Source organism: Saccopteryx bilineata, chromosome 9, assembly GCF_036850765.1.
Source record: "Saccopteryx bilineata isolate mSacBil1 chromosome 9, mSacBil1_pri_phased_curated, whole genome shotgun sequence".
Lineage (NCBI taxonomy): Eukaryota > Metazoa > Chordata > Mammalia > Chiroptera > Emballonuridae > Saccopteryx > Saccopteryx bilineata.
The window spans coordinates 29,713,152-29,736,080 of record NC_089498.1 but is presented as its reverse complement, the minus strand read 5'-3'; the positions used below and the strand labels follow the sequence as shown (position 1 = coordinate 29,736,080).

The 22,929-nt window shown below is 44.8% G+C and overlaps 1 long non-coding RNA gene across 1 annotated transcript in view; it reads left to right on the top strand.

Moving 5' to 3' along the window:
- LOC136313553 (uncharacterized) overlaps nucleotides 1–18,655 on the top strand; it is a 124,092-nt gene extending 105,437 nt beyond the window's left edge. Inside the window, exons 2-3 of the long non-coding RNA XR_010727165.1 lie at nucleotides 17,595–17,767; nucleotides 18,197–18,655. This is a non-coding gene — a long non-coding RNA (uncharacterized lncRNA). The remainder of the gene's footprint in view (nucleotides 1–17,594; nucleotides 17,768–18,196) is intronic.
- The last annotated feature ends 4,274 nt before the right edge of the window (nucleotides 18,656–22,929 follow it).

The window sequence follows — 22,929 nt, the reverse complement described above, 5'->3', positions numbered from 1 at the left end:
AATTCATAAAGGAAAGGGAGGGTGAATACTTGATTTTTCTCTTCTTTATTTTCCAGTTTTCAAAATAATGAGTTGGTGTTTTAGCATCCTCTGGAGGAGGTGACTGTCAGTCCTTTCTGGCTGCTATCACAAAGCTTCACAGACTGGGTGACATACAAACCACAGAGATCTATTCCTCACAGCTCTGGAGGCCAGAGGCCTGAGATCAGGGAGCCGGCATGGTCATTTGAAGGCCATCCTTCGGGTCTCAGACTTCTCGTTGTATTCTCATGTGGTAGGAGGGACTAGGGAGCTCCGTGGGGTCTCTTTTATGAGAACACTAATTTGATCATGAGGGCTTTTGTCCTCATAAGTTAAGCTCCTCCCAAAGACATCTTCCTTCCCCTTCTAAAGCTGTCACATTGGGCATTAGGATTTCAATATCTGGTGGGGTGTGTGTGTGTAAATATTCTAACCATAGCAATGACAAATTTTTAAAAGAAATATCATTATAAATACAAGAATTTTAACATGGTTGATATGCTTCAATCATTGGTAGATATTACTCTTTTATGCTTATATTTCCCCAGCTGGCCAATGGAAGTTCCTTCAAGTTGGCTTCTGAGTCCCTTTGATCTGATCCCACAGGTCTTGGTGACTCATACTTTCTTGCTTGTTTCTGGCTTATCTGGTACATGCCCTGCCCTAGATCTGCAACCAGCCATTTCTCCAGGATCATGTACTTCCAGTTAGTGAGAAAAGATATTCTGAGACCAGAGTCTGTTCACTGGGGATGCTCTTTGTGTTGGGTTGGTCATTATGCACAGGCCTTTTTGCAGACAGCTCTAGGAAAAATATTTTTAAAGAACAAATACATAATGAGTTGATACTGTCAATATAAATGTTCAAACCGAATATTTCTCTGTGGTTCTTTTGAACCTTGGGATATATATATATATATATATATATATATATATACACACACACATACACACACACACTTTTGAGATTCATGATCAAATGATTGTATTTTAAAGTTTCTTGAAATAATGTCTCATGATGATGTCATATTATGTTAAGTTCTTTCTTTCATTTATTTTTTAATTTTGAGGAACTTCTTGTTCTGATTTGAATTTTTAATACAACTTGGTAAAACATTTATATAGTTTCAGAGGCATGTCTGTAAAACAAGATATAGTCAGAGAAGTCTAGCTTTTAGCTCAGTCCTTCACCCGATTCTTCCCTGTCTCTTCCAGTCAATATCAAAAACAGTCCAGGAACTTTTGTGCCTGTATTTTTATAATTATAAGCAAATTCACTTAAATATTCTCATTCCTTTTTTTAATAAAAAGGGTAATATACTCTACACCAGTGCTTCTCAATCTGTGGGTCGTGAGCCGGGTGGGGTCACCTAAAGCCATCGGAAAATACATAATGCATATCAGGTATTTACATTCCGAATCATAACTGTAGCAAAATTACAGTTATGAAGTAGCCACCAAAATTATTTTTTGGTTTGGGGTCACCGCAACATGAGGAACTGTACTGCGGGGTCACGGCATTAGAAAGGTTGAGAACCACTGCTCTACACACTTTTCTGCTACTTATATTTTTATTTACTTATTTATTACATTTTTAAAGTTAACAATATTTTCTGATGATTACTCCATGGTTGCATAGAGTTATCCTTTTATCCTTTTTTATAACCACATAGGGGTTTATCCAACTACCCACAAAGTGGTGCGCATTTGTGTTGCTTCTAGTTTTTTGCTATTATAAACAGAGCTTTGATAACTAACTTGTTTCTATCTCCTTATTTAATTATTTATTGCCAGTAAGCGTTTGGGATTTCTGAATAAAAAGAATAAATGCATTTGTAACTTTGCTAGACATTAAAAAATTTCTCACCATAGGGTTTATAGCATCTGAAAATTCTTCCAGGCCCTGGCCGGTTGACTCAGCGGTAGAGCGTCGGCCTGGCATACAGGAGTCCCGGGTATGATTCCTGGCCAGGGCACACAGGAGAAGCGCCCATCTGCTTCTCCACCCCTCCCCCCTCCTTCCTCTCTGTCTCTCTCTTCCCCTCCTGCAGCCGAGGCTCTATTGGAGCAAAGATTGCCTGGGTGCTGAGGATGGCTCTGTGGCCTCTGTCTCAGGCGCTAGAATGGCTCTGGATGCAACAGAGCGACGCCCCAGAGGGGCAGAGCATCGCCCCCTGGTGGGCATGCCGGGTGGATCCTGGTCAGGCACATGCAGGAGTCTATCTGCCTCCCCATTTCCAGCTTTGGAAAAAAAGAAAAAAAAGAAAAAAAAAAGAAAATTCTTCCAAGTATTAAAGCCCCTGTTTTTAACTCTTCAATATAGTAAGTGTGTTTGTGTACATATATATGTTGTCCAACTTCATACACACGAATTTCTATTTAGCAGTGAACATAGTAAGTATAAAATTCTATTTAACTGTAGTTTCACTTTTATCATCAACAGTGTGCATGTTTTAAATACATTGAAGAATCACTGTGTTTCTTTTTCTGTGGACTCTTTTATTTCTTGTCCTTTTTGTCTATAGGATTGTTGGGCTTCTCTTTCTCTACTTATATAAACATTATTGTGACACAGGTTGCAAGTGTTTTCCCCTCTTTGTCATTTGCTTTTTCTTTTGCTTGTGTTATTTTTTAATCACCGTGTATTTAAAAAAATCATCTTGCCATCTGTTCCTTAAATTGCTCCTCTGATCCTTCCCCCATTCTATCTTTCTGACTCCAACAAATCCCTGGCAAATGGCTATTTTTTAAAAAAATACCAGGTTGTAGAAAAGGCAGGGAAAGTTCATTTCCTCAGGGAGCTCTGCTTGCCTTTAGGAGAGGGTCTCTTTGTGACTTAGATCTGCAGGTCCAGGAAGAAACCTACTTTCTCGTGATTACTTGGAAAGGAACTCTGGAGAATCCAAGTTGCTGGAATTATCTGGGCTATAGAAAGAACAGTGGCCTGATGCCAGAAGTTCTGGTATGAATCAACTTTTGTCACTTACTGCAGTGTGCGACCTGAGTAAGCCACCTTATCGTCATCAGGTGACATTGTCAGTTAAAATGGTAGAAGATGTAACAGCACCTTGCATTCAGTTAGCCTTGGCTGTTTGCTGGTTGCAAGTGAATTAAGCCCCTTTCCACAAAAGGAGAGGAGGGATATTACTTCTTTCCGTTCCTGGTTATTGTTTCCCCTGCTATTGAGGGCAACCATCTCATTCCTCTTTCCTTGATGCCTGTGGTTCTTTTCAGCAGGCAAGTTGCTCTTTTCTTATTTTGAAGCCCTTTACTTTCTATCAGTTCTCAGACCTCCTGTGGAACACCACCCACAGTTGTTGGGCCTTGGTGTTTCGTGTGTGAGTTACAAGTACCTTGGGTAGAATGGGAATGCCTGCATGCCTTTCTCTGAGGCCACTGCTGGGCGGATCTATTGGTCCCATTGTTTATTTTTCTCCAATTCTTAGATAATGTGCCTGAGATGATCTGAGTGGCCAGCTTTTGCCTTCAGTTTTAATGTAGGCCATGTAAGTAATAAAAACGATAAATCAGAAAGCAAATATTCTTGGGGGGATATATGACAACACGTGACCGAGTCCACGTGCCCTGTGTATAGGGTCAGTACTGTTAGCTCTACATCTGAAATAGTCCTCCATGCAACCAGTGCTCCCCATTGCCACCTTATCCTCCTTTGTCCAAGCCATCACTGTCTCCTGTCTGTGTGACAGCAAGAGCTTCCTAACTCTGCTCACCTCTTGCTCACCTACAACCCAGCCCCCTCCAGAAGCCAGCATGAAAATATCACTACCATTGGGAACAACCCAATGTCTTCTCATTGTCCTTAGAAAGAAATATGAACTCCTCTGTGCATGTGCAAGCACTCTCACATGATCTGACCTCATCCTCTGCTCCCATGGGCTTCCAGACTCGATCTGGCTTGGTGTCTCCTGACATCTTGTCCTTCCCATTCCCTTAACCAGCCAAGTTCATTCCTGCTTTTGGGTCTGTGCACACGTAGAACATTCCGTTTTGCCTGTGATGTTCTTTACAGAGCAAACTCTTATCGTGGACTCTTTCTTATCCCTGATTTTGCTCAAATGTCAGCATCTCAGAGAGGATTTTCCTGACCACACTATCAAAAGCAGCTCCCCGACTCCAGTCACTCGACCAGACAGATCGCTCAGTTTTATTTTCTTTATAGCGCTTATGTCTGGCATCTTATTTAACTGTGGTGGCTTGTTCACGGCTGTGTCTCTGGCACCTAAACTCTGTACAGCGTGGCACAGATACATAACAAATAGTGGTGGGATAAATGAATAAATGAATGAATGAGAAGTGTGTTGGTGTCCTCGGCATGGACGCACCTGGACATTCAGCATCAGAGGAGACCCAGTGACACTGGACATCTCTGCTGAACGGGGATCCCACACTTTGGCATAATGGTCCACTGAACTAAACCTTGCCTTTGCGCTTATTGCCTGATCTGATCCTCACACTATGAGCCCTACAGAGCAGCGAGTGGGGGGTTCCATCTGATGGATGAAGACACTTCGTTAAACCATTTGCTGAATGTTACACCGAGGCTGAGGCAGGCCACGAGCTGCTGTTCCAGGATTCCAGTGCAATGTTTTTCTCAAAATTCCTTTCCTCCCGATCTGAAGTGCAGGCAGAGAAAGTGAGAATTAAACCACACGAGTGGTTTCTGCAGAGCACGCCGCCTGAGCAGTATGCTTTCCAGAGGCTTAGAGGGAACGTGACGCTGAGACCACGTCTGAATCGACAGGAAAGAGAGCAAAAAGCTCACGTCAAAGGAAGAGCATATAATTTATTTATTTTTAAATGCCACCGTGAGAAGAGGAAGGAGATAGGCCGCCAAGATTGGGCATAGCAGCATTTCAAATAAATGTCCCCTCTCTGCCTTCAGCTGGCCAGTTTTTATGTGGCCCCGGGGAGCAGATGGGGTTGCCGTGGTGCAGGCTCTTGGTTTTCCTTTATAGTTTTGACTTTCTACAAAAAAATGTAAAGTTTTTTTTTTCTTTATTATGTGTAACCTAGGTGCAGTTATTTAAAGTGAATACATTTTCATTTAAGGAGGTTCACGTGCAGTGAGTCCCCCACTGCAGCTCCTCTCGAGTTGGTGTCTAATTCCTGGTTCTGCTCCATCCGGCTGTCCTGCCAGTCGGTCCATGACATCCTTGTTCCTGGCTTCTTTGCAGGCCGTTCGGCTTCGTGCCCCATGTTTTTGAACCTTGAGACTCTCCTTTTAGACAAAGCAGTTTCTTTGGTATATTCTTTTAAATAAGTCATTTAAAGTTAAAATTCGGGAGAATCAGGGCTTCTCCGGCCAGAGTATCGATTCTGTACCTTATGCTCAGAGCAGAATAGAGACGACGGACAAGGCAGCTCCCGGGGACCATTTGAAAGGAAGGTGAGCAGGGCGCAGGCTTCCCAGGCAATGGACCCTTGCCGGCCCCTCCTTTAAACAGTTTGCAAGTCCTGTGTCCTTTGTTCTAAGCACCCTGGCTGTTTCTGGCTTCCTCACAGCTGAATGAGTGAGAAAACAACAATACAACAACAACAAAAAAGCAAAACCCCAAACTTAACTTTACATCCAACATGCTTATATACAATGAATATTTGGGAACAAAAATGGTAGAATTCAGCCAAACTGATAAATAAACATATGTAATGGAAATTGTCAGTTTAACTTCTCTGTGAAAACAATCTGCTTTCGCCTCTATAGATGGTGGAGTTGAAGAAACCATTTTATGTTCACTTCATCATTTTATGATGTTCTTTTAGAAATGTTTATCTCAATAGCCTTTGGAACCAGAAACAGAATCACGGGTTCCTTCTATACTTGTACCCCCTCCCCTGGGAGATATCTTCAGCTTTCTGATTTATTTTATTTTTAATAAAATATTGAATGCCATTTTCTCTAATTATTTCTTATTGAATGTACTCCTTAAGTCCCCCTTTTTCAAATAAAAAGAATAAAACCAACCATGGAATAAGACAATGGTTCTATCACTACTGATAATCCATTTTGTTCTCATTGTAATTGCCCTGGTTTGAACTGTGCTTATTTTAGCAGAAAGTGTTCATTATTTTATCAACAACTGGCAGACCCCGCTGGTATTTACTGACTTTTCTTTAACCAAAACAAGGATTAGAGCTCCTATCCATGGCTCAGCTGCTAAATCTTTGCTAAGAAATTTGGGAACCCCTTTAGAATGAAGCACTGTACAAAGCTTTAAGCACTCTTTGCAACTGAGTTGTATTAAATGATAGACAAAAAAAGCCCTCTGAAGAATTGGTGCTTAATTACAACTTAATTAGCATAATTATGCATGCTAATAGCATCTCAAATGAATAGCAGTTGTCAGGAGGTTGGGACCATCTGTAAGAATGTCGGATTAATACATCATTTTTTATTTCTAACAACGCTGTAACTCTTTCCCTGAAAGTGATTTTCATTAATCAAGTTCATTTTTATTATATAGAAAATTTGGCATTTTTCATTATGGGCCATTATCTGTTTCCCCATGCAGCCCTAATACAACACTAATGAGCCCCCGTGTGGCTGGCCCGCACTGACAATGGCGGTACAGGTGTATTATTATAATTGTTACAAACAGCGCATTGTACCTCTGGAGGAGCGGAGTTCTAATCTCCCAGCACCCGCGCTTCCACTTGGGACCTCCCCAGGGCCTGGTACAATTTTCAGAGCTTTATGAAAAACATACATGTTTGTGGTTACAAAGAAGCTATTTAAAGAGAAAGAGGCCCGCGATTACCTGTGGCCAGGATGCTGTTTTGCTGCAAATCCCTTCTGTGGAAACAGAAAGCTTGAGGGGGGTGGGCATAGAGGAGTCCACCAGCCCTGCTCTGGGGAGGAGGGAGGCGGCGGCTGGGAGGCTCCGGTGTTCACTGCAGAATGGTTCCGCGTTACTCATTGCTAAACAGGGTCATAAAACCACAGGGGGGACGCGTGTCTTCATGGTTCTTAGCCCCAAGAAGCACCCCAAATGGCAGTCTCGAAATTCACATCTGGATCTGCGCACACATGCTACAGCCGGCCCCGTAAATATCTGGAGTCTGTCTTGTCTCTGAGCTGCTTAACTTGGGCTCTTGATTGTTTTGATACTCCAGCTCTGTCCTCCTGACCCCCCACCCCAAACCTCTGCTGGCCTTCTCCCCTGCACACATTCACACAGGCCCTTTCTAGTTTGTTTTCAGAGCGGCCTCACCTGTTCCTGCACCCACAGCCCAGGCTGAAGCCCAGTGTGATGCTTAGAACTCCCTCCAAGGGGCTAGAGGGTCCTTTCTGCTCTTCACCTGGTTCCGAGCTCGTGGGAGATTGTCAGTATCATCCACTTCCTGCAGATGCAAAACAATGGCTACAGTTTTATTCCGAACTTTAGTTCCCCAGGGAGAGGAGATAAAAGCCTTTTACCACCCAGAAAAGCTCTGTGGTCCAGAGCTGAAGAAGGAACCCTCTCTTTAGCATCACATTTGACATGGGGCGGAGAGGGGACTCCATGTGGGGCCCGTGGTGTGTGTTTATACCTTGTACCCTCAGATGGGGAAAACCAGGGTGCTGGACAGAGAGTCTCACGGCCTTCATGTGATCACAGCGGATGGGGCGGGCTGTGGGCATCTTCCCCTGTCAGACTTCATGGTGAAGATGAGTCTATCAGACACTGAGCTGGTCACACCCACAGGGACGTGCACTATGTGTGAAACATGCAGGCTGTGGAATAGGGATATTGCGTGTGACAGTCTTGTAATAAAACAATCCCTTGTCCTTTATGTTGTTTTTGTCATTTGCTAAATCTGGCAACCCTAATCCAGAGCCAGACTGCCTGGCCTTGAATCCTAGACCTGTCCTTACAAGCTGTGTGACTCTGGTCAGCTTACTAAAGCCCTCTGTGCTTTATCTCACCTATAAAATGAAGACAGTACTACTGACTTTGGAAGGTTGTTGGGAGGATTAAATGGTTTTAGCAAGGTCAAGCACCTAGAACAATACTTGGCGATGAGCACTCACAAAGTGTACCTATTGCCTCCTAGGAATTGCGGGCCAGTTGGTGGCCTCTATCCATTTCCAAGTTTATTTTGTTTCCAATCACCCTCTTGTCTCTATCTCTAAACTGTTAGACAACGAATAAAAGGTTTCACAAGCCCTTGAGGCTGGCTGATGTTTGCTAAGGTGCAAGGTGCCACTTGCTGTTTCTGTGTAAAACGCGAGGGCAGCTGTTTCAGGCTGCGACCGGTGGCGTCAGAGGCAATGCCCAGTGGTGGCTCAGAGCACGGGCTTTGAAGCTCAAGGGATCTGGGTTCCCTAGCCTCCCAATTACTAGGAGCATGATTCTGCACAGGCTCTTTGAGGTGACCTCCTGTGTCCTTACTGGCAAACGGAATTATTCATGATTCATGCCTCATGGGGCTGCTGGGAAGACCAGCCGAAGTGTTGTGCATTGCTCAGAGCAGTGCCTGCAGTGTAGACAGACCCCAGGCTAGTGGGACATAGCCACGGGGCTGGAGTCCCGCTCCACATCTGCCACATGCTCCCTGTGTGACTCTAAACAAGTTAACTCGAGCTCTGTGTCTTGGTTTCCTCTCCTATAAATGTGGGTAATGGCAGTGCTGACACCATCCAGTGGCCATCAGAGGTGCTGTTGAGTGCAGAGCACGCAGGACTGTGCCTAGCACTTCATTAGTCCTCAGCATAGGCTGTTGTGGTTTCAGCTGATGGGAGTCCTTATCTCCTGCAGACTCTGCCGTGGAGAAAGGCCCCGTTCCTGGCCAGAGTGGACTCCTGGGCCCATGGCTCTACAGAGCTTGCCTGGCTTATAGCACACTGCCATGGAAGATGTCCTGTGCCCATGACAGCTCCAGTTAGCCCAGAACAAAAAAGCTCTGCCATTAGCTATTGCTGGGAGGATATGGGGTTCTTCACTGGTAGTCTGCTTTAGTTATTGTTTTTTGTTTATGGAATGGTGTGCTTTGTGGTCAGGTATGTGCAGACACACACACACACACACACACACACACACACACACACACACACACCAGGGTCAGCAACCTGCACGGGTCTAGCTTTGCTTTTCACCCTTTCTGCACATGCTCGGTCACCCTGAAGAACAGGGACGCGACTTAAAGGAAGACATCTCCTTCCACACTGTAGAAAGGAGAGTTCTCATGTCTTCCATTGAAAGGGTGAAAGGGTCGAGGGCAAAACCCATTGAACAAACTATGAGACCCTTATTAAGAGTTTGTGGTTCACTCCATCACCCATCTATTATAGATGGCCATGGATTCTTTTTGCAGACAGTCAAGAAATGGTGTTTCTCTGCAGAGAGGCTGGTTACTCTGGTGGGGCTCTGAAGGGAAAGGGGGTGTGGTCCTCAGTGGAGCTTTCGATCCAGCGGTGGAGACAGCGCAGGAGTGTTGTGGAGGCAGAGGGAAGGGTCTAGGGGGCCGGAGGAAGCTGGAAAAAGAAGCCAGGCTGAGTGGGGAAACAGAGACTGAGGTTTCTAGAGGCACTGTGATTATGGGGCTGCCTTAAAATTCAGTCTCTGATTTTTAAATGTCTACCATGCGCAAGTCAGCCCGTCTCCTGCTGGGGGTTTCTTCTCCAGCTTGGGCTGGAGTAACAAAAGACCAGAAACCACCAGGGTGCTCATTAACAAGAGAATGGTAAATAAATGGTTGTCCATCGAAATGATGGGATATTATGAACTACTGAAAAAAGAATAAAGTGATCTCTCTCTGGTGACATGGAGAGATCTCAAAGCTCGTATGTTGAGTGTTAAAAATGCCCTTCTCCTTGGTGGAGAGAAAATGAACATACTCACAGAAAGGGCCTGAGTTCGGGAGTGTGATGGTGATGGAAATTTCATTTCTTTGTATATACTGTTGTTATGTTTTCACACCCCCTCCCAACACGGGTTAATTTTTCAGTTGAAGAAAGAGGCGACCAGAAAAAGAAATTCCTCCTTTTCAGAGAGGCCCAGAGAAGGCTGAAGGCCTGGTGGTTGGGAGTAGGGGTATTGCAGGCCTGGAGCTGAAAGCATCCTTCCAAATCCCTTCTCAAAGATTCTGTAACTTGTCAAATCCTGTCACTGGGAGAACCCTCTCATTGCTTACTTCCCAATAGTGTTTTGCCCCAGGGGAATGTTGATGGAGTGTTGTTTGAATGAAATTTGTACCTGTCGTCTTGTCCCTGGCACTGAAGTAGTTAGAGGAAAGTGGATGGGTTCCTAAAAGGACCACATCAGTTAGAACCAGGAGGCCTTTCTTCTTCAAGATTCCCTAGTCAGAAGAAATGAGCAGTTCATGCTCGGTTTGCGTGAATGATCATCCTTTCTTGTGTTGCCATCTCTCTGAGCCTGATCCAGGGAGCACTGGATCGACTCTTGTGAATTGTCAGGGGAGGACAGGACTCAGACTAGGATCCCTAGGCTTCAGTCCCAGCAGAAGCCACAGCCACTATCACAGCTGCCTGGCCCATGCAGGTTCACACTGGATTCAGACAGTTGGCAAAGAAACAGCAGAGCCAAAAGCTGGTGGGCCATCATCTTTAATTCTAGCTTGCACCCGGCAGGCAAGTAAAAACACACACTGGGCTCCAAAACCCACTCACATTCAGTGCTCACAAAGCTACTGACTTATCTGAGTTTCCTAGAATCAAAGGTTTCTAGCACACCAGACTTATTCACCTCTGTCCCCCATCTCCTTCCTTCACTCTGCACAAACTCTGCACAAACTGGCTTCTCACTCAATACTCCTCCATCTTGGCTGCTTCTCCTGGCCTCCTCCACATGGCCTCTCTCTGCTCTCTCCTCTCTCCTCTAATGATAATCTCAGGAACCAAGAGAGCAAGCTCCCGTTCTGCCCTCATTTTATAGTGTAGAAATCAAAACCTTTAATCCAATATACAAAATAGGGAAGTCTCTAATACAAAGTCACTTATCAGAGACATGATGGGATTGCACCACCCCACATCAAAAAGGGTGGGAAAGGCTTAATCCCAAAACCAAGCCCCAGGCTACAAGGATTCTGCCTGCCCACAGCCATGCCCCAACACACATTAATATCACCTGGGTGATGGCCTCCACATGGGCAGTGCCATCTTTAACAAAGTGAGCATAATATATTTTATCTGCCCAACAGACCTCATCTTACTTTTCCCACAATGCTCTCTGGCTCCTGTCACCAGGACTCCCTAGGATTATGATCTTTCAATTCCAAAGCCAAAATGTTTTCTAGTTGATGTTTCCTAATTGTATCTAATGTTAGTTGAGAGAAAGAAAGTAAGAGAGAGAGAAATAAAAGAAAGAATTCTTAAAGAAGAGAAAGAAAGGAAGGAAGGAAGGAAGGAAGGAAGGAAGGAAGGAAGGAAGGAAGGAAAGAAAGAAAGAAAGAAAGAAAGAAAGAAAGAAAGAAAGAAAGAAAGAAAGAAAGATTCTTTAAAATGGTTCTGAGCGAAGGAGGAAGGAGGCATGGGGGTGGGTGAGAGAGTGGCGGGTGCTATTCATTAGATTCCTATAGAGTAATCAAGTCTTTTCATTCCAAAGGGTGTTATTGCCTGGGAATTAATATTAGATCTGATTTTGAAATAAGCCTAATGATGATGACTTTTAGGGAGTATATATATTTTTTGCTGTGTCTGCATAAAGCCCTTTTCTCAGCTTGGCATATGGAAGTCAAAAACATGTGATCTGCCCTTGAAATTCTTGTTGGCTTATGTTTGGGCAGAAAGGTAATTGTTCACATGGACCGCAATTAGGGAGGCTAACTCAATGTCCTTTGAAATGTTGCTTTAGAAATTAAATGGCCTTCCAGGTTCAGAAGGTCGTGGGTTAGCCAGTGCTGGAAGGGCCCAGAGGCACAGGCCGCCCTAAGCCTTTGGGGCTTTCCTGGGGGCCTGGCTCTGGCTGTGGTGGAGTGGCCGGCTCAGCATAGGCACCTGCTCACAGGCCTTTCTCTCCTTGTCTTCTGAGCCCCACCATTACCTCCGACATCTTCTGCATCCCCATCACTGTGCACAGGAGGACATTGGTAGCACATACACAATAGGGTGTTTCATTCTGTATTCGTTTGCTGTTGCTATGTAACAAACTGGTGGTCACAGAATGTAGTGACTTCAAATAGCAAACGTTAATTATCTCAGTGTCTGTGGGTCAGGAATTTGGGAGTGGCTTAACTAGGTGGTTCTGGCTCAGGATTTCCCTTGACCCTCATTTCATCCCTTTTCTTTGCACACAATTTTTTCTCTGTTGGCAAAGCTTTTGCTCTGCCTTCTTTTATCAAGTGGCAAACTCCTATCCATCTTACAAAACCCTGATCAAATAACCCATTCTTTTTTATTTTTCCCTTCCTTCTCCCTAGAAATTGGCTTTTACCATTATGCTCTCATGACATTTGGACATCCTTCTATTAAAATGAGGTCCTTCAATTTTTAAAATGTTTGTGTGCACATCCAGACCCGAATTGTATAATATGGTAGACAGTAGCCACATGTGACTATATCAATATAAATTTAAATTAGTTAAAACTAAAATTACATATATAATGAAGTCAGTTCCTCAGTCACACCAGCTGCATTTCAAGTGCTTGCTAGCCATATGTGGCTGGTGTCTACGTATGGGACAGTATAGGGAGAGCACTTTACCATCCTCATAGACAGTTCTGCTGGACAGGGCTAGTGTAGAGTGGTAGCTCTTTCAAATGTGGAGTCCTGTGCTCTTCAGCCAAAAGTCATTTTTTTTATAGCTTAAAGTAGCAAGTCTTTGACCTGTTCCCCTCTGTGTTGCTTGGGTCTGACGTAGTGTCTGGTTGAATTAAACTGAGAAAGTACTTTCTGATGGGTTTCAGAAACTCATTTGACATACATCGAGTTCCCACTCTGTGTCAAATACTGAATGTCTGGTCACTGGGACTGAATGAAAAAGAGGTAGTGTGGTTGTCAGTGTTAATTTAGTGGCTCGGTCTCAGCAACACCCTTCTCAAGTGTCAGCTTCTAGCCAGAGGTGGCAATATGACAAAGTGGCCATTGGGAGATGGAGGTATGTCTGCTATGGAGTTCTTTTGCTTTGTGACAATGCCCTTTTCTGTCAGATGATAAAGTGTTTCCCTTCTTCCCTACTGGGGTACAGGTATGATGGGCAGGGCTGCAAATGCCATTCTGTGGCCATGAGGTGATTAGGGAACACACTGAAATGACAGAGCAAATGATGGAGAAAGCTGGGGCATAATGTGGAGTCTCTTTACCAGCCCTGGACTGCATTTCTCCATCTTTCTCTTTCTTTCTTTCTTTCTTTCTTTCTTTCTTTCTTTCTTTCTTTCTTTCTTTCTTTCTTTCTTTCTTTCTTTCTTTTCTTTCCCTTCCTTCCTTCCTTCCTTCCTTCCTTCCTTCCTTCCTTCCTTCCTTCCTTCCTTCCTTCCTTCCTTCCTTCCTCCTTTTCTTTCTTTTTCTCTTTCTTTCTTTCTTTCTTTCTTTCTTTCTTTCTTTCTTTCTCTCTTTCTCTCTTTCTTTCTCTCTCTCTCTCTCTCTCTCTCTTTCTTTTTCTTTTTTTCTTTTATTTACCAACTTTTAGAGAGAGGAGAGAAAGAATGGCTGGGAAGCGGAGCGGGAAGCAACTCGTAGTTGCTTCTTGAATGTGCCTTGACTGGGCAAGCCTGGGGTTTCGATCCGGGTCAGCGCTCTATCCACTGCGCCACCACAGGTCAGGTTCTGTTCTTTACTGTGTGAGGAAAAGGTACATTCCTGTTTTTCAAGGTAGTGTGGTTGGATTTTATACTAGCTTAATCCAAATGCAATTCTAACTAGCACAGATGGCATGACAAGACTTCCTAATCCCTTCTGATGTAAAGATAAGGAGGACTCTTCTCCAAAACTTAAAGCATAAGACCTCCAGTCACTGGGGTCACAGCAATGAAAGGCAGTAACACTTCTGACCAGATCATGAAATAAAGACTGGGAGACTGGGCCCACTGGAGGCCCTGGGGCACAGCTCCGCTCAGGCGTGGCCGCGCGGGACTCCACCTGCTTCCTCCGTCCGCAACACCTTCCAGGTGACTTTGGAGCTAGCATCACTACAGCTGTTTTCTGGATGCCGCCCCAGAGCACCTGTCCCCATACTGACCAGTGAGACCTGTGGAACACGCCGTTATCCAAGGGCCAGGCCAGTTCTGGCCACTGGACAGTCCTCTCTAGTCCAATGTTGCAGAGCCTAGAAATGAATAGAGAAGGTTCTGGAATGACTTTGGAGTCTTTCATTTTGCACACTTCTCATATTATACTTTTGACTTAAAGCAGGCCAGAGAAAATACTTTATTCTGGCTAAAGGCAGTGATGTTTGTCAATGACTGAGGATTCCCAAATATAACATTGCTTTTATCTTAGCCAGACCTCCTGTGCATCATATTTTGATGTGTCAATTAAGTATTTAAGTACACTGAAGGAATGTTGTATAGTGAACTTGTCATCCAGGAGAGCAAAAACACTTGTTGATAGTGATGAAAAGGGTGAACTTGGCTGTAACTATCGAACTCCATTTTTAGCAACAGCCTAGTTTGGCCACTGGTTTGTAAGGCTTTGAACTTTTAATTGGCTTATAACAACAGAATGACAGCAAGCTAGATTTCAATCAACACACTCACGATTTGCCAGTATTTTTGAGCAATAAATTGTGAGCTAATAAATTTCCCGAAGCTTCTTTTGTAAATGCCAGCTAAAGGCCTAAACATTCCGTGTAGATTTAATTACACATTTAGTGTTCCTGTAATTTTGAATTAATTACATGCCAAACAGATTTATGTTCTATGTACTTAATAAACCTCGGTAAGTGCCCTTTTAGCAATCAATTGGTATTTAGGACCCAGTTTGTGTTTTAAAAATAATGGTTCACGTTGCTGGGTCTTGTCGTTCCTTCCATATGTTTGGGTGTTGATAGAATTAGAGGCACCAGATGTTGATAGTGAAATGAAAACAGAGTCACTGGTGGATAGCGGGGTCTGGGGTGTGGGGTGGGGAAGGGGGATGAGCTCATGCTTGGACGTTGGAGCGCCGACTCATCAACTTCCATCAGCAGGTTTGGGGTTTGGCATTTGTCTCAAACCCTAGTGGAGGGGGGAGCAGAGGCTGTGCTGAGGGAACAGAGATGCATTGTGGGCATGGGGGGTGCAGCGTCCTTAGCGTTTTCAGGATGCTGGTACCCCGATGGTCATGAGGGAGTTCATGTCATTGTGCTTTCCTGAAGATGCTGCTGCTTATTGTGTTCTTTCTCAGGACAGTCTTATTTCCAAGCTCATTGGCAATCTTGGTTCTATTTATTGAGAATTTACTCAATGCCCAGCACGGTGCTAAATGTCTATGAGTCTTACATTGATGACGTCTGACCTCTGACGACAGTCCTTTGTGTTGGAAGTACAGGGGTGAGGGGAGGCATTTGTGTTTAACAGATGAGGCGACTGAAGTCCAGAGAAGCAAGGATACTGGATGTGGTAATGGCGTGAGTAAAGAACAATACACAGATGTCTAGTGTTCTTAACTAAATTTTTATCTTGAGGGTTTCTTTCCCTTTTTTTTTTTTTAAATTAATTAATTTATTTTTTTACAGAGACAGAGAGAGAGTCAGAGAGAGGGGATAGACAGGGACAGACAGACAGGAACAGAGAGATGAGAAGCATCAATCATCAGTTTTTCATTGTGCATTGTAACACCTTAGTTGTTCATTGATTACCTTCCCACATGTGCCTTGACTGTGGGCCTTCAGCAGACCGAGTAACCCCTTGCTGGAGCCAGCAACGTTGGGTTCAAGCTGGTGGGCTTTTGCTCAAACCAGATGAGCCCGCGCTCAAGCTGGCGACCTCGGGGTCTCGAACCTGGGTCCTCCGCATCACAGTCCGACGCTCTATCCACTGCGCCACCGCCTGGTCAGGCTCCTTTTTTTTTTAACCTCTTGTCTTAGTCTGCTCAGGCTGTTAGAGCAATGGACCATAGACTGGGAGGCTTAAATAACAGACTGATTTCTTACAGTTCTGGAGGCTGGAAGTCTGAAATCAGGATGTCCCCATAGTTAGGTTCTGAGAGCTCTCCTCCTGCTTGCAAATGGTCACCTTCTCTGTGTGTGCACACATGGCTGAGAGAGAGAGAGAGAGAGAGAGAGAGAAAGAGAGAGCAGGTTCTCGTCTATAAGGACGATGATCCCATCATGGGGCCCCACCCTCATGACCTCCTCTGAACCTAATTTCCTGCCAAAGGCCTTATTTCCAAATACCATCACACTGGGGATTAGGGCTTTAATATATGGTGTTTTTTTTTTTTTTTTGGAGGGGGTTATGATTGAGTTTATAGCACTACCTGAAATGGGTAGTGTTAACTCAGAATGGGAGGAAAAACTTGGAATCAATGACCTCTGGACTCTCTGAGATGTTCTGCTAGTAGAGCCAGCTACCTCTCAGTGAGGGAACAACCACGGCATTTCCTAAGAGCCTTCAGGAGAGATCCTCCTTTTGAGCAGAAGTGGGAGAGGCAGGCTCCACTTCAGATTGGCTGGGGAATGCAGAGGCAGGGAAGATGGAAGCAGATTGGCTGGGGGATGCAGAGGCAGGGAAGATGGAAGCAGATTGGCTGGGGGATGCAGAGGCAGGGAAGATGGAAGCAGATTGGCTGGGGAATGCAGAGGCAGGGAAGATGGAAGCAGATTGGCTGGGGGATGCAGAGGCAGGGAAGATGGAAGCAGATTGGCTGGGGGATGCAGAGGCAGGGAAGATGGAAGCAGATTGGCTGGGGGATGCAGAGGCAGGGAAGATGGAAGCAGATTGGCTGGGGGATGCAGAGGCAGGGAAGATGGAAGCAGATTGGCTGGGGGATGCAGAGGCAGGGAAGATGGAAGCAGATTGGCTGGGGGATGCAGAGGCAGGGAAGATGGAAGCAGATTGGCTGGGGGATGCAGAGGCAGGTCGTGGTGACTAGGAAAGGGCAGCAGTGGAATGAAAAAGGAGCTCCCGGGGGTAGGGATGGGGTGGGGGTGGGACTGGAACTCAACACAACACAGACGCATCAGTTCTCCCTCTGAAGTGCCGAAGCCTGATTTCCCCTGTTGTTAGGGGTCGGGGAGGCCGGTGGTTTACAAGTGCGGGATAAGGGATGCTGCGTGATCTAAAGACATTCTTTTTCGCGTTGGGTGGTTCTTTCAGGCAGCGTGCGCCCACCTGAGATGCGCTCTGCCTCCTGCAGAAAAATGCGGGAGGCAGCGGCTCCTGCCTCTGACTGCCTCCTGATGATGAGAAGTTTAAAGTTGGGCTATGTTGAATAAAGAGAGAGACTCACTGTTTTTGCCTGTCTCTCTCTCTCTCTCTTTTTAAAATCTGGGAACATCCTCGGTCCTGTGAAATTAGGCAGTAACATAGCATGCGGCCGTCATTATCGCCAGATAATTGACTACGTATCCCGAGTGAAACAAAGGTGGTTACAGGACGGTGAAGTCAATTATCATTTATTAATGGCAGTTACAGAGCATAGCAGGGCAATTTATAAATTGAATTTTTAAATTGAACAGCTTTCTGTTTCTATTTTTAAAGGCAGGAGGCAAGATATATGGACTGAAGCATGTGACCTTTAGCTGGTGACACACAGTGCACGTGTTTTTGGAGATTCTTTCAAAATGGATTCTTTATCGGATCATCCTTCTGATGCACCTTCTTCCTCTGAACGAAAGCTGCACCATGGGCCAACTCTCGCCAGTCTGATTCGGGTGAATGGAGACAGCAACTATTAGCGTCTAGATGTGGCCATAACATGCATTTTGTCCATGCACATATGTGTGTCTTTAATCACAGAGCACTTGTAGAAGGGCACATGTAGAATAATGTGAGAAAAGACATGAGAAAAATCCAGGGGAAGGCCAGGGAAATGTGAGCTAACCTCACGGGACATTCTCATCGCAAAGTGTGCCATTTAAACTGGTCTTGGCATGGAAAGGGAGAACTTGCTGAAAAATAAGGGAAAAGATCACACCTCTCAGAGCTGTTCTATCAGAGGATGGTTTAGGTTTTGCTGTCTTTTAAGGCATTTTTATCTTTAATCAAAGAATGGTTAGCTTGACACCACTGATTACCTACAGTCACATAACTGCTGGTTAGGCGGAATGAGTTTCTTCAATATTTTTTCTTCCTTTCTTTAGGATGAAAAAGCTCCAAGTTCTAACCCTTGGAATGAGTACGTGGACTGATACGGTAACATCTGTGAGTTTGAAACCGTTTCAGCTCTTTCCATTCATTCGTGTTGTTGGCGCACACCTCAGCAGTTGTGGGAGATCTCGTTACTCCCATGACTTCATAACTCACGAGACTCTCCTTAATTTATATTCCAAGTCACACTTTTGCCGGCACGCACCTTCTGAGCTGGGCCAGAAGTAGAGGTGACCTCCCGGGGTCATTGTTCAGTGTCCCCGTTTTGCTCATGTTGTTTTGTTCCTGTCGCCGCATGACTTAGCTGTTTTGCCCTAAACCTGCCACGCTTGACAGAGCTGCTTGAAAGACACAGAGCTGAGTAGTGCCACCTCTCGCCACACCGGAGCAGTTATTCAAAAACTATCTGTAGGCTGCTCAGACCATTTTGCAACTTCACCTCCCTGCCCCAAACACCCTTTCTTTGCCCTAAGGTTTGATGTGTTATACAGATGTTGCCTCCCATGCAATAAATACAATGGGCGATTGCACAGCTGGAATTCCCGCAGACCCTCCCGTCAGCTCCTCCCCTCTCTGCTCTGGAATCAGCGCTGAGCCCTTCCCTTCCTGTGTTCCCATTAATTTTGCCTTCAGCACATCTGATTCCTACCCTGGGGGTCTCTGGGCAGAGCCCCCGATTAACTGTTCTCTTGAGAGGGTCGGTCTTCACATTGCTTGCAAAACAAGTGCAGGTCACAAAAATGCTCCTCGATGAAATCCACTAGCTTCAAACAGAGTGGGGAGAGAATCGTGTGGTGGGGAGATGCATGTTTGAAAACTCGCTGAATTGGAAGCTGTTGTTTGCCAGAGATTCTGCATGATCAGCAGTGATTGTCGGGACTATCTTCCTTGTGTTATTTCTGCTAAGAGCTATTGGGCAGGCCATATCTGGAAGTTTCCATCATTTCTCTGAGGCATCCCACTTCTAACTTCCCAGCCCACTCAGCACGGACTTGGAATTTGTGGCCCCAATCACCGCTTTTGTGCCTTTTTACATAATAGCTGGGCCCCTCTGTAGAGGAACAAGGATGAGTGACAATTTTCTGCATTGTGTCCGAGTGCCACGACTGGGTCAATAGTACATCCCTTAGAATAGGAAAAATAGCTTATGGGTGAAAACAAAACCATCCTTTAGAATCCCCACACAGTCGCCCCCACCGGCCGTGGAGGGGCTGACATTTGGGAGCGCCAGGCTTCGAAAGAACAGTGCTGAAAGTGCACTCTGCTAGCATCATGGGGTCCAAGGGAACCTGATCCTCCTCCCCCTCTTCTCCATTCCAGCCAAACTTCCTGGCCTGGTTATAAATATTTAAAGCTACAGTCAACAAAGTTTAAAGACAGGGAAGTAAGGAAACCTAACCCTGTCTGCAATGCCTCGTGTGTCCTATGGCCTGCCTGCTCTATCCTTCAGAATAAGGTCAGTGGTTCAGGGCTCAGAGGGAGCAGGATAAGAGCCATCCGAGCAGGTTGCCTTCTGCAGGATCCCGTCAGCCCTGGTGGGTGGCACAGGCCTTTCATCTGACGATGTTCAATCTGCTGAGTACCGGCTCTGGGACAATTTGCTGGAAATAAAGGTTTTTTTTTGGAAACACCTTGTTCTTTTAGATCCCTGCTTTGGATACCTTTAATTCGACAGGCACATATGCACACTCGGGTTCTGCCGAGCTCTGTGCTGGATTTTAGGGATGCAGAACTTAAAAGGCACAGACCCTCTCCTCTTAAGAATTCCCATTTATAGTACAAGGTGATATATACTCTAAATGGAGCCATTGGTGTACAATGAGCAGTTCGGCTTAAAAGACTGATGCATTCACTCAACTGACAGGTATAAGCACCTACTATGTGCTGGGCACTGGGCTGGTCATGAGTCAAGGATGATACCAAGATGAGAATATGGGTAAAACTTTACCTAAGGGTCTAACTTTATTGAACCTTGAAGGATGGATAGGTGTCTTCCAGGTAAAAAAAAAAAAGAGTGGATGAATGAAGAGAGGACATTCTTGGCAGAGAGAAGTCAAAGGCAAAGGTGTGCAAATGGCCAGCATGACCAAGGAGTAGGCAGAAACCCCATGGGGAGTGTCCCTGAGTACAGGGGTACTTTATAGGCAAGAACCTTGCAGACCAAGGAAAGCACTGGATCTTACCCACGCTAGAGACTCGGCGCTAGAACTGGTCACCCAGGGAGAGGCCCGGGGAGGAACATTGCGCAGGTCCCGCTCTGGGTGGGCAAAAATGGATGCAATCACAAGTTAGTGCACTTCTTGTTGGATGCTGTTGGTGAGGGGCAGATTTCATAGTCTGAGTAAACTCTGACCCAGGGGTCAGTCTCTGGCTGAGGTAGGTGGCTCATTGTCATGAATAGTGGGACATCCCCAAGCTGTAATTTTTAAAGAAGTAATTTTTAAACATTAAACATTTTATGGATGCCATGTGAAGTTGCTTGAGAAAAATAATCTTTTTCGTATGACAATGAAAACTTGTTTTATTTGCTGATATCCTTGGCTACTATTTCTTTTTATTAAATTAAATTTATTGGGATGACACTGGTTAATTATACAGGCTTCAGGTGCCCAAATCTACAACACATCTCTGTACTCCATATTGTGTGTTCACCCCCTGCCCCAAGTCAAGGTTTTGCCCATCACTGTTTATTACCCCAATACCCTCCTCAACCTCCCCCTCTCCAGGCAATCACCACACTGCTGTCTGTGTCCATGAATCTTCTCTCTCCCTTTATTATTTTTTTGGTACTTTTTTGCTCAATCCCTCCACCCCCTCACCCAGCTCCCACCTCTGACATCTGTCTGCCTGTTCTCTATGTGTAAGTCTGTCTCTATTTTGCTTATTAGTTCATTAGCTTTCATATATGATATATCTGATAAGTGATTAATATCCAAAATTTATAAAGAACTTATAAAACTCAACACCAAACAAACAAACAAACAACAAACAAACAAAAAACCTAAAACAAATAATCCCATTAAAAAATTGACAAAGGGCCTGAATAGATTATTTTCTAAAGAGGACATACAGATGGCCAATAGGCAGGAAAAGATGATCAGCATCACCGATTATCAGAGAAATACAAATTAAAACCACAATGAGATATCACCTCACACCTGCCAGAATGTCATCAAGAAATCAACAAACAAGTGTTGGTGAGGATGTGGAGAAAAGGGAACCCTCGTGCATGGCTGGTGGGAATGCAGATTGCTGCAGCGACTGTGGAAAACAGTATGGAGTTACCTTAAAAAATTAAAAACAGAACTGCCTTATGACCCAGTGATTCTATTTCTGGAAATTTATGTGAAGAAACCCAAAACACTAATTTGAAAGAATATCTGCACCCCTATGTTCATTGCAGCATTATTTACAACAGCCAAGCTATGGAAGCAGCCCAACTGCCCATCAGTAGATGAGTGGACAAACAAGCCGTGGTACATTTATACAGTGGAATACTATGCAGCCATAAAAAAGAAGGTAATCTTAACCCGTTGTGACTGCATCAATGGACCTGGAGAGCATTATGCTATGTGAAATAAGCCAATCAGATATTTTTTTTTAGATTTTTTTTATTTATTCATTTTTATTAGAGAGAGGGGGGGGGAGAGAGAGAGGGAGAGATAGAGAGTGAACAGGGGGAGGAACAGGAAGCATCAACTCCCATATGTGCCTTGACCAGGCAAGCCCAGGGTTTTGAACCGGCGACCTCAGCATTCCAGGTCGACGCTTTATCCACTGCACCACCACAGGTCAGGCAGATATTTTTTATGTTAGTTTTTCCTTGGTGAGAAATCTATAATTCTTCACTAAGTCTAAGCTCATTATAGTTTACAAAACATTGTCATATACGTATTATTTTCAAGAACTTCTTGATAATCAGGGGCAGAGATTCTTGAGCTCATTACATAGATGAGAAGACACAAAGTCAGAGAGATCTGCGATTTACAGTTACATGTGACTGATTTTGTTTCTGTTTTAATGAGTGTGGTTCCTCGGAGGTATGGGGTGGCTCCATAGGGTCTGTAAGAGGCCCTGTAGGGATTTGAACCCTGATCTCGAATCCTGATGCAAAATTTGATTGGATGCCTTTCCTGAGCATTGAGGGCTGAAATGACTTCATTTTCTGTTGAGTAGGTATGGCTTTGAAGGACAGGTCAGTACATTGAAGCAAGTGTGGGTCCCAGAAGGTCTGAGGTCACTCTGTGACTGTGCCCACAATAAGACACACCACTGCCTTCTGTCCTACAGCATGACATGTGGGGTCAGTCCATTGGCTCAACAATAGTCCCCTGTGATGGAGAAGGACTCACACATGCCCAAGTTCCCAAAAGGGATCAATGGGGGACCCTACCGTGTGAAGGTGATCAAATGGCAGAGTTGAGTTAGTTGCTGTGATTTAGTTTTATCCTTTGAAGTCTCCTGTACTGACTGAGTATAGCCTGAAAGAGGCTCCTTACGACTTTGGAAATTGGCTTCTTTGATTGGCGGCTGTATCGTATTCACTCCAAACATCAATATCTTCTTCGCCCATTTGTTAGTGACTTGTCTTTGAGGCAACTTTGATATAGGTTGCCTTACTTCTTGTTCTCACCTAGTGTTTCAGTTCCCCGTTCACCCTTCTGAGATGCTGGACCACTGGGCACGTGCTGGGCTGGCAGTGCGCCGGCTATATTTGGAAACCCGA